Genomic DNA, 7,133 nt, shown 5'->3' on the forward strand with positions numbered 1-7,133 from the left:
TTTCACAGGCTAGGTGCAGAATAAGGGCCTGTTGGTCTCCAACAATTCAGAGGACATAGTGAAGCAAGGAGAAGTGGGGTTCTGGTGGGCTTTGCAAAAAAGATCCATCTCATCCCTGGAAGATCATGGCAGCCTCCTAACTGGTCTCCTTACTTCTCTTATGCTCCTATAGTTCCTTCATCTGCAAGTGCCAATCAGATCATGTGATGCTCGCCTCCCCTAATACTCAGAGCTGACATTTATGTAGCATTTACTGTGTGCTCAGGAGCCCTGGTGGCACAGTGGTTAAGTGCTCAGCTATTAACCAAAAGGTTGGCCGTTCAAATCTCCTAGCTGCTCCATAGGAGAAAGCTGTGGAAGTCTGATGCTGTAAAAATTACACCCTTGGAAACACTATGAGGCAGTTCTACCCTGTCCTATAGGGTTGCTGAGTCAGAATCAACTTGACAGCAGAGGGTTTAACTTTTTTATGGTTTGGTACTGTGTGCTGAGCACTGATCTTGTGTTGTTGTGATTTGCCATCGAGTCAGACCCGACTCACAGCAACCCCTCCTTGGGTTTCTGAGGAAGTATCACTATGGAAATAGATTGCCCAACCTTCCTTTCAAGGAATGCTGGTGGGTTTGAACCACCAGCCTTCTGGTTAGCAGTCAAGTGCCTTGGGCAGTATGCTACCAGAGCTCCCAAGCACTGATCTTAGCACATTGCATATACTATTTCATTTAATTTTCACAGTAGCCCTGTGTGGCAGGTACTAGAATAATCCTGATGTTGTTGCTAGGCGCTGTCAAGTCAGCTCCAATGGATAGGACCCTATGAACAATAGAATGAAACACTGCCTGGTCCTGTGCTAGCTTCACATCCTGATGGTAGAGATGAGGCACACAGAGGTTCCCTGGCCCAGTAAGTGGCAGAATTTATCCTATGACCACTCCATGTGCCCCAGTCACACACAGAATACAATCTAAACTACTCTCTGGCCTCATCTCACCCACATTTGCTATGCTCCAGCCACATTCTACAAGGACCCCAAGCTTCATACAGCTTCAGGGCTTTCATTTTTGTATCTACGTCACCCTCTCTCTGCCTCGATACTTTGTACACTCCTCCCATGCACAACCTGCAAATGCCAGAGTGACCAAGGCTTGAGTGTCAGCTCTCTACCTTTTTCTACCCACCCCTTCCCCACAATGTGATCTCATTCAAGGTCATCATATTAAATACCACCTTTGTGACTCCCGAATTTACATTTTAAGCCATGAAGTCTCTAATGTGATTCAGCCATGTGTATCTATTATTTCTTTGACAATTCATCTCACATGTGTAGTGGACACCCCACATTTAATACGACCAAAAATGAGTACCTGATTTTTAACTCCCTCACCCTACTTGTGTCTCTCCAGTAAATAGCACCATGATAGCTAGATAGCTGGTCACTCAAGCAAAAAATCTAGGAATCCTTCTGCATTTCTGAAGCCTCATATCCAACACTATGCTTATGTCATATTCCGCCTGCTGTGTTTCCAAGACACCTCCCCAGATGTCCTACTTCTCTCCACCTCCTCTGCACCATTCTCTCATACATAAACTACTATGACCGCTACTCTTTGCTTGTACTCTCACCTTCTTAGAACTCTGCCAAAGTGATCTTTTTAAAACAGAAATCAGATGATGTCATTCCCTTGCTTAAGATCCTACAACTCCCTACTCAGCTTATAAACCTCTAGGCCACTGCCTGACTCTGTAATGGCATCTCCTGCATTCTCACCAATGCTCCAGGCATAATCGACTTCCTTCTGTGTCCTGAACATGTCAAGATCATCCTGGAAGAGGATTGGCATTTGCAGTCACTATTCACTCTGCTTGAAATCTCTGCCCACAGTTTCCCAAACTTGCCTCTTATTATTTAGTTATCAGTTGAAATGCTACCTCCTTGGCAAGGCCTTCCCTGATTTCTCTATTGAAATTCATCTGCTATTATCCTATGAGCCAATTTTATTTCCTTCTCACTGTATGAACTGATGTTTGCTTGCCTGTGTGTTTGTTTTTGTCTGTCTCTCCCACTACAGTAAGCTCTTCGAAGGCCTAGGCCTGATCTGGTTTATTCGCCACTCTGTCCCCCAGTGCCTGAAACTTATACATTAAACTCATGGTATCACTTGTTGATAAGGTAGCAAAGTGCTACTGGAGGAGGCAAGATTGAAAACAGGGCATAATACTGGGACCTCAATTATATAGTTAGTGGGAGCAGGGGGGCTAAAGAACAAAAGTGAAGGGAAATCTCCAGATATTGGGAAGAAGTCTCCCATCTTTCAATTGCTGAGTGATCACTACCCATGAGGCCAGGGGGATACATAGGTGACAAAACAGTCATGGACCCTAGCTTCACAGACCTTGAATTATAGCATATCATTTAAACTTATCATCCTCATTTTAGGATAGGGCAAGGATCAACACATTTTGTTCTGTAAAGAACAAGACAGTAAATATTTTAGGTTTTATAGGCCATACAGTCTCTGTAGCAACTACTCAATTCTGCCATTGTAGTGCAGACGGTATACAAATGGGTCTGTATAAAACTTTATATACAAAATAGGTAGCAGGTCAGATTTGACCCATGGGTTATAATGTGACAACTCCTGGCATAGGGTTGCCTTTCTTTAGGAAGCTCTTTAAGCCTGATTTACAACATAGACTTTTGTCGAATCATTAGGGCCTGGTATAGAAAAATACAGCTTTATTATTTATCTGAAATCCTCCCTAAAGTCCTAGAAGACAGTGAGTAGACCTGGAAAGGAAGATCTAAGGCTCCTATTAATCTTTTTTTTTTTTTTTTTCAGTCCTCCCTACTAATCAGCTAGCTTTGTGAGAAACTTCACAATTACATGGAGTTGAATATATTTAAGCAGAGAATAATACAAAATGTATTACATCTACAGTAGATGGTGGACCTGCCCTTACACCACTGTTAGAAAGGAAGAGTATGAAGAGTATTGATTAATTATACTAATTAAGGTTAAGCTAATAGTTTCCCATCCCCATGACTTCAGCCAGGGAGGAAAGCCACATCCAAGTTCGCAGGCCTCAGCGAAACATTGGCCACTTAGCTGTTGGCCCATTAGCTTGGACATAAGAAAGGATTTCTAGAAAAAAGATGGCATCGTTGAACACCATTCTTACTCTGGGATGCTTTTGGAACCAACCACTGTGATGAAAAAAGTAAATATTATTAAGGGAGGAGGGGTACTTGTTCGACAGACACCAAGAACCAGGCTTCAGGAAGTTGGAGTCAAAAGAATCAAACCTTCATGTACGTAAACCATTCCTGGGCTTTCCCCATGGGTTGTCTTCATTACTGTTTGGTTTTCAGGAAGTCTTCAATTGGAATATTGAGCCAAAGTGACTTATTCCCTGTTCTACATGAGTTTATTTACCATTAAAGTAAGTTTTTAGTTATGTGAGGAAGGCATGGAGGATGTGTATAGCTTCATTTCATGAAAACATTTTTTTTTCAGAATGCTGAAATATACTATATATGAAACAGCTTATACATCCCAACTTTCCCAAAGCAGTAATCAGAATAAGAAAAGGTGTAAAGGCATTGATCTGGGCACACTGGGCTAATCTTTCTTCCTTACCAAGAAATACTCAAGTCAGGGCCTCTCCCCATCAGGCCAGCTCCTATCTCCTTCCCTTTCATTTCCAGTTCAACTTGAACTAATACGGACAAAATGCCCACCAGCTCAGCAAGCAGAGAGTGCATCTGTTCAGTCCCTCGCTGGATTCCCAGCACTTACAAGCATTCCAGAGATAAGCTAGGAAGAACGAATAGCAAGGGAACTCTCATCCCATGCGAGTAGAAAGGTTCTGAAGTGCGTGATCCTGGGACACATAGCTCATGTCTGTCTCTTTGGGAAAATGTGTAAAACTGGTTTTTGTGGAACTGCTGCTAGTACCAATCAGGCTGGGCTTGTGGCTTTCACCTGCCATATAATTTCATTTTCTCAGCATTTCTGCAAAGTAGGCATTTTAAAACCATTACATTATATATACTTATCTCATGAAATGGGGACACCACTATTCACACTGAAATGCCATGGTAGGATTCACCAAGACACTCTGCATACAAAATGCTTATACACTCAGCATAGGGATTTGACACAAAGGAGTTCAGTAAACAACAGTTACAGGTATTATTATAATGTTTTGCTTTTGCTAGAGTAGAGGAAACAGAAGCTCAGTGGGCTTCAGTGACCTGCCCAAGTGACAAAATGCCTCACAATTGGGATTTGGACCCAATGTGTCTATTATGGATTGAATTGTGTCCCCAGAAAAGATATATTTAACTCCTAACCCCTGTACCTGTGAATGTGACCTGTTAATGCGGTCATACTGCATTACGGTAGGAATTATACCTAACCCATTCTGAATGATGTGTTATAAGAAGGGAAAACGGACATGGAGAAACGTATGTACAGGGAAACACCATGTGATGACCAAGGCAGATACATCTACAAGCAGCAAATAAACACCAAGATTGCCAGCAATAACCAGCAACTCCAAGAGAGCCCCACAGGAGTCTACATGAGCAAGACCTTCCCTTTACAACTGTGTAATAATACATTTCTGTTCTTTAAAGCCACCCGCCTTGTGCCATTGTGCTATGGAGCACTAGAAAACTAAGGCAGTGTCTGATTCCTTCTCTACTTACAGAAATGAGCCAGGAGCACAGACTGACTTCATCCTCCTGTACTCTTTGCTTTTTAGCTTCAGTACCAACAGTTCTACAGCTAACTCAAGATGACTACAAATTCTTCTGTAAGTGCTTCATAGAGGGCTAGAAGACAGATACCTCTTTTACTTTCTATACTAGGGCTTTATGATACTATATAAAGATCATTCTTTACCTCTCTTAAAGACAGTCCTTCCCACACTGAACAGATGTTATGCTGTTAGTTATGATGTTAAGCCAATTTCTTTCTTCTCAGGTAAAGACAGGATTGCAAAGCCATTGGCAGGTCCCATTACCTGCATTGTGTGCAGGACCTGATGTGGAATAGCACTGTAATATCACCACTGTCATTGGTCCCAACTACCCAGCTAAAAGTCTTTAAAATGTGTGGGTATACTTGGCAAATAAGAACATTTTAAGCACATGATTAAGATGCTCTGGTGGCACAAACATTAAGTGCTCAGCTGCTAACTGAACAGTTGTCAGTATGAACCCACCTAGTGGTACTGCAAGAAAAAGACCTGGTGACTTGCTTCCATAAAGAATACAGCTTAGAAAACCCTATGGGGCAATTCTACTCTGTCATAGAGGGTTGCTGTGAGTTACAACTGATTCAATGGCACCAAACAACAGCAACAACAAGAATTACACAATTAACAAGCCAGAAAGGCTATGTCATTTGATGAAAGGAATGTGGTATTTCAGAAAGATAAGTCAAAACACGTTTCAGAGCTGCATGCATCCTCAGTCTGCTTAGGTGTGCTATTGTTGTTGTTGTTGTTAGGTATGGTCACGTTGGTTCCAACTCACAGAGACCTTATATTCAACAGAAGGAAACACTGCCTGGTCCTGCACCATCCTCACAATTGATGCAATATTTGAGTTCATTGTTGCAGCCACTGTGTCAATCCATCTCGTTCAAAGTTTTCCTTTGAACCTCTGCTTTACCAAGCATGGTGGGAATTCCAGAACACTTAATTGTACTTATGCAAAACCTGCACAGAGACCAAGAAGTAGTCATTCAAACAGAACAAGGGGATATTAGATGGTTTAAAATCAGTAAAGGTGTGCATCACAGTTGTAGCTCTTCACCAGAGTTATTCAATTTTTATGTTGAGCAAATAATCTGAGAAGCTGGACTATGTGAAGAAGAACACAGCATCAACACTGGAAGAAGACTCCTTAACAACCTGTGATATGCAGATGACACAACCTTGCTTGCTGGAAGCGAAGACAATTTCAAGCACTTACTGATGAATATCAAAGACACCAGCCTTCAGTGTAGATTACACCTCAACATAAAGAAAACAAAAATCCTCACTAGACCAATAAGTAACATCATGATAAATGGAAGATTGAAGTTGTCAAGGATTTCATTTTACTTGGATCCTCAGTCAACACCCATGGAAGCAGCAGTCAAGAAATCACACGACATATTGCAATTGGAAATCTGCTGCAAAAGACCTCTTTAAATTGTTGAAGAACAAAGATGTCACTTTGAAGACTAAGGTGTGCATAACCAAAGCCATGGTATTTTCAGTCACCTCATATGCATGTGAAAGCTGGACAGTGAATAAGGAAGACTGAAGAAGAGTTGATGCTTTTGAGTTGTGGTGTTGGCCAAAAATACTGAAAATTCCATGGACTGCCAGGAGAATGAATAAATCTGTCCTGGAAAAAGTGCAGCCAGAATGCTCCTTAAAAGTAAGGATCATGAGACTTTGTTTCACTTATTTTGGACATGATGTCAGGAGGGACCAGTCCCTGGAGCAGGACATCATGCTTGGTTAAGTAGCTATGCTACTTGGTTCATAAACCTGGGATTAAGTCAATTTTTATTTCAGCTTTTTATTTCACCTTTAAGCAACCCCTAAGGTTTCCAAAAGAATTTTGTTTGACCTTTAGCTAAAGTTCAACCTCTACCAAGTTACCAATTTTGGATGGTCCCTGGGTGATCACTGAAGACAGATTTCACTATAAATCAAGGAAAGGATAATCCCTGGCCTAAGAGTTCACAAAGGAAGGATTCCCAGAGGCCTCAGGGATGGCACAAGTTATGAATTTAGTCCTGCTAATGATTTTAGTGATATTTTCATTGTTCACTGAAGTCAGCCTGGATGCATTTGAAGGATATTGAATCCAGAGCATTTCTTTACCTCCACCTGGTATCACATGAGTTTTATCTCTGTGCTCTCTTGAGCTCTAGGTCCAATAAAGAAGATGCGGCCACAGGGAACATTGGGTGAACTCAAACCTTCAACTTTTTGGTTGCCAGCCAAACATGTTAACCATATGCACTACCCAGGGACGGCTTCTTGCTTACTGTATCTGCCTTATTACTGAATAAGTATAAAAAGTCTCCTAATATGTCTGTCTCTCTCTCTCTCTCTCTCCCTCCCTC

At 41.7% G+C, this 7,133-nt stretch overlaps 1 protein-coding gene across 1 annotated transcript in view; it reads right to left on the bottom strand.

Annotated features, from left to right (window-relative positions):
• The window catches only part of FHIT (fragile histidine triad diadenosine triphosphatase), a 360,151-nt gene that overhangs the window by 34,627 nt on the left and 318,391 nt on the right, over positions 1 to 7,133 (bottom strand). The gene's annotated exons all lie outside the window — the stretch shown is intronic.

This window comes from Orycteropus afer, unplaced genomic scaffold (genome assembly GCF_000298275.1).
Source record: "Orycteropus afer afer isolate SDZICR_OR568_19922 unplaced genomic scaffold, OryAfe1.0 scaffold00041, whole genome shotgun sequence".
In the NCBI taxonomy this organism is placed as follows: Eukaryota; Metazoa; Chordata; class Mammalia; order Tubulidentata; family Orycteropodidae; genus Orycteropus; species Orycteropus afer.